The sequence below is a fragment of the Triticum aestivum genome, chromosome 6D (genome assembly GCF_018294505.1).
Source record: "Triticum aestivum cultivar Chinese Spring chromosome 6D, IWGSC CS RefSeq v2.1, whole genome shotgun sequence".
Taxonomy (NCBI): Eukaryota; Viridiplantae; Streptophyta; class Magnoliopsida; order Poales; family Poaceae; genus Triticum; species Triticum aestivum.
The window spans coordinates 34,960,936-34,965,853 of NC_057811.1; the positions used below are offsets into that span (position 1 = coordinate 34,960,936).

The window sequence follows — 4,918 nt, forward strand, 5'->3', positions numbered from 1 at the left end:
TTAGGATTTGGTGCGATGTCTGTTTGGTATTAGGCTCGGAGATTCGACACCACTGCATCAAGGGGGTAGGAGTAGCGACAGATGTTGCCTAGATGGTGGCTTCAGGCTTACTGATGTACTATTTTGTAAGGTCTTTTGTGCTTAATAATTAATATAGTGGCCGTATGCATCGTCCAGATGCAGAGGCCGGGGGTGCATCCTCCTTTTCTAAAAAAAATCAATTTCATATAAGCATTTTATCTTAGAATTGTGCACGGTCTCAAAGAATATGCAGCGGTAATTAATATTCACAGCCATTTTTACCTCAAAAATGGTATCTACTGGATCCAAACAAGCTTAGATGATCCTCATAGCGTAGCTTCAGTTGCTTTCAGTAGCATGAAAACTCTGAAAGCATAATCTATTCTCAATCCTGTATAAGACTCTCGTTTAAAGCCTCCTGGTCATCCTATTTTGATTCCTTGCAGTCGAAATAGAAATGTCACTCTGCACAAAAGTTATTCTTCCACTAAGCGGCCTGAGCGAATAAACACTCTTGACCAAGATCAAGGCCTCAACCACAGAGACACGGTCATCTTTTGAATATGTCTTCAACTTAGCTGCCTTTGTGGGAGAAAATATGTAGAATCTCTTGTCGTCGGACTTACTATCCCGAAATGAGGACACCTAGAGACATAAAAACAAATTAGACAAAAGAGAAATTTACAACCATGCAATATAAAATTTTGTCACCTTCGGGATGCTATAGATAAAAGAGAAATAGCTAAAGATAATTGTCAGTAGTTCAGTACCAATGGCAGTAGGGCTAACCTTGTAGAGTGCACTCATTACTCATCAGTGTTAAAAAATAAGTTTCCTTCCTTTTATACTGCCCATTAACAAAGAAATTTGTATAGCCATGAGCTGAGTCGCACCATGGGCATACTGTGTTAGTTCCACTCTCGAAACAACCCCCTCGGTGGCAGAGATATTGTCTCCACCTACGTCATAAAAGTACAGAATCATTTAATTGTCTACGTTCTTATATGTTTTTTGGTGTCTAAATAGACGATCAGCAATACAACATTGAAGCCAAGCTGAATAAAAAATAGTGGTATAGTAGGCAACCTTTCCGAAACAGCAGAAACTAAATAGGATTTTGTCAGTGTTGGTATTCTAAATCAAAGCTGAGATTTCCCAACAAAATTACAATCTGGGATCACATAGACTGTAGTATTAAAAAGGACATATGCAAGTAATTATGTATGATTAATTATTAGGGCCAGTTAAATTGGCAGGATCAAACACTAATCACAATTATCATCCTACTTTGTTTTATATTTAACATCATAAAAGATTCTACATATTAAGATGCTTCCTAGTACATAATCAGCATGCTAAATGAATGGTTAGAGTCATAAGACTGGGGGTCTGTTTGGTTCATACAGTACATTAAACCAAGCCCTCCACGGCAGCAACACCGACACAAGAACGGCAGCGACGCGAGCGCAACACACAATGAGCTCACAACAAAGGAGAGCACGACACCTCTTGGGGAACAACATTCATGAATCTGTAGTTTGGAAGCGAGTCATGAATAGAAGTATTTGAGAGCCAAGAGCAAACTATTGACTCTAATCACCAGGCTGTAATAAGCATGAGAATCGAATAAATGTCACTTCATTATTCCTTTACTAACTGAAGCATAAAAAAATCTCTTGCCCTGCCGGCACACAAACAGGGTGCAATCACACAGCCAAACCTCATGTAGTTTCAACACATGTTCTTCGTCCATTGAATTCCAGGGGAGGCAAGAAAATTGAGAGAGCAAGAGACGTTGTAGAAGCCGGTACCTACGGAGCTGCAACACCATCTCAACCATCTCTTCGCCGCCTTGAGCTTGAGGGAGGAGGGCCGGCGGCCTAGCGTTGCGGGTGGCCCGAGCTCTTCCTTCTTGCCGTTGTGAGTTGTACTATATATGTATTTTTAATATTCTTGTCAATACAAACCAAGGAAAGTGTGTATACTCAGATTTAAATTGTAAACTAAAACCTGGAATGATATTAGCTAAAACTAAATAAGGAACATGAGATATGTCACATGTGTGAAGCTAGCACATGTTAAACGGTTGATATCAACAGCCAAAGTAGTATGAAGTGTTATTTGTACTTGGTAAAGAAGTTAGCCTCTTCTTACTTTTTTGCAGTGGAGTAATCTAGCAATGAGTTTTGGCGACCTCGATTTCTTCTTCTACCATAAACAAAGCCTTGACGCAAACATGTTCACGTTTAACAGAACCCTATTAATAGAAAGATTCCAAATTAAGGAAAAGTAATCATGGTAAAATCTTTATTCAGGAACAATTTGAGATGTTGAGCATACTGTTTGCTTCTCAAAGAGTGTGCCAAGGTTGATGCTCTGGGGATAGAAATCAACTCGAATGCAGCAACTACTATCAGACTTTCTTCACGTCTCTCGACAACAAGCTGTGCTGGGTCCTCGATCGTAGCAAACAGTGTTACCAAGTCCATCCACCACATTAGGACACCATACTGAGATAAAAGGGTAAGAAGATACTTGCCCTTTCCATGGCGTAGGCAGCATCAGTCAGCACGGTGGAGCTGTGCCATAGGGAGGGCGCTGGATCGGAGACCCGCGCGGCTATTCGTGAGCTGGGTGGACTGGCGGCTCGCGTCGGCATGGAAGCAAGCAATGCTTCGCGGGCGTCTCGCCGTGCCGCGGACATGACCTTGACGAATGAAAAGATAAACATGAAGGTCAGGCATAGGCTATAGTTGGATGCATATAAAGGACGATGCCTAACCAAGATCCAGTACACTTTGTTCTGAACCTAATCGATTGGTGAGCCGGTCATTACTGACCCAAACTGAAGGTATGACATTACAGAAGCATAAATTCAAAAATGGAAGAACTCAAATGTATTTGTTCAGTTCAAGGAATGTGTGAGTTAAAATAGACTGCTCCTAACGAAGTTGTTGGTCCCACTTCTACCAGCACACATACATACGCCAATTGAGCGCAAATAGAAGGCAATCGCCAGCATATGCAAACCCAAAACGTAAAGAATCAAATCTGGTACAGAGAGAAGGATACTCGCTGGGAGTCGTCATGGTGCACCATCTACAGCCGCCGTCACCCACCTGCCGAGGCCTCAATCCGCTGCATGACTGCACGAATTGCCTCCTATTTTGCCTCAACAACGAGGAACCAGGTGCAGATGTCGTCACCCACCCGGTGAGGCCGCCGTCCTGTTGAGCGATGGCAAGGAGGAAAAGGTGAAGCGCACACAGGGGGCTGAGTGTTTGGTGTGGAAAAAACAGAGATAATGAGAGATGGGGAAGGGATCTCACCGCTTTAAACTTGAGCTCGTGGACGAGCCGTCCTCTGCTACTCCCCCTTGGTGGATCCTATATGACGCCCGTTAGCGTCAAATCGGCGCAGCTTCGCTGAAGCGAAGCGAAGCGAGTGACCGACACGGGCCGGCCCACTAGCAGCGAGGAACCGGTTTTGGGAACTTTCTAGAAGGTTCCCTGGACCGGTTTTTTCCCTGTTTTGTATTTTCTTACAGGGTTTTCCGGTTTTCTTCATTATTTTTATTTTTCGTTTTCTTTTTCTTTTTCTTCCTGATTATTTCTTCCTTTTCTTTTCTTTTTCTACAGTATTTTGTTTTTTCATAAATTCAATATTTCCGAAAAAAGGTTCAGAATTTTCAGAAGAATGTTTGAAATTCCAAATTTTGTTCAAGTTTTTCGATTATTGTTCCTTTTTTCAAATTTTGTGCACGTTTCCAAAATAGTTTAGAATTCCATTTTGTTCGCCGTGTTGAAGAAAAATGTTCACCGTACATTTAAAAAATGTTCACTCCTGTACAATAATGTTCATCGTGTATAGAAAACTTTGTTCAAGTGCATTTAAAAAAATGTTCATCATATTTTTAAAAAATGTTCGATGTGTATTTGAATAATCTTCATGGTATACTAAGAAAATGTTCAATGAGTATTTTAAATTATTTTTTAAAAATTGTTCACAGTTAAAAAAATTGTTCAGATTTTCGAAATTTGTTCACAATTTTATATTACTGTTCAAGTTTGTCGATTATTGTTCCTGTTTTCAAATTTTGTTCACATTTCCAAAAAAAGTTCGGAATTCCCTTTTGTTCACCGTATTGAATAAAATTAATATTAGAAAATCTTCAATTTTTTTGTCCAAGAAATGTTGAAAATGTTAAAAAAAAACTCGTACCTGCGGCTTCTAGATTGTATATAAAGTAGTGCCATATATCAGGCGTACTCAGTCCATAGCTTAGCTGGCTAGCATCGAACAGGAGCTCTCCTCCACCTAGCACCCCCTCTGTCTTCGTCCTCTCACCTTCTCAAGCAGATCCATGACCATCTCCTTCCCCTCCCACCTCAGCCCTCCTTACCCTCAACTACGCAGACTCAGCTACAACCCCTCCTCGGCGACCTGGAGCGAGGGCCTACAAGGAGAGCGGCACCGACCCGCCGGGATCTGCCTCCCCTGCGCGATTTGAGCCGGGGTGGGTGGCGCGCTGCTTCGCCGGAGCGGACGCCCCCGTCCTCGCCGCCCCTCCCCCTCCCTTGGCTTCTCTCCCCGTGGTCTAGATGAGTGTTGACGTACGCCCCTGATGCTGGCTACTGCTCCCCTCCTTTCCCCTCCCCCTCCGTCGTCGCCCCAGATGTTGAGTCCTGATCGAGGCCGCAGTCCTCGGCTCGTGGTCCTCTGGCTGAGGCCGGATCGAGGCCGTGGTCGTCGAGGCCGGTCACGGGGCGGCCGCATCTAGGCCACCACGCGACACGGACGACGTGCTGCTGGCTACTGCCCTTCTCTCTCCCTCTCATCCTCTCTCCCAACGCCGCCACCACCGCTCCCTCGCCTCTTCGCAGTTCGACGCCGCCAC

General features: G+C 43.6%; 1 long non-coding RNA gene across 2 annotated transcripts; it reads right to left on the bottom strand.

Annotated features, from left to right (window-relative positions):
* Positions 1–276: 276 nt before the first annotated feature.
* LOC123140946 (uncharacterized) lies at positions 277–2,952 on the bottom strand. Of its 2 annotated transcripts, XR_006470111.1 has the most exons (5): positions 2,362–2,952; positions 2,176–2,278; positions 1,833–1,951; positions 811–980; positions 277–666 (listed from the first exon to the last, which is right to left on the bottom strand). It is a non-coding gene; the product is annotated as an uncharacterized lncRNA (long non-coding RNA). The 2 variants fall into 2 exon arrangements; XR_006470110.1 differs by lacking the exon at positions 277–666 and having other exon boundaries at positions 760–980; positions 2,362–2,950.
* Positions 2,953–4,918: the final 1,966 nt, after the last annotated feature.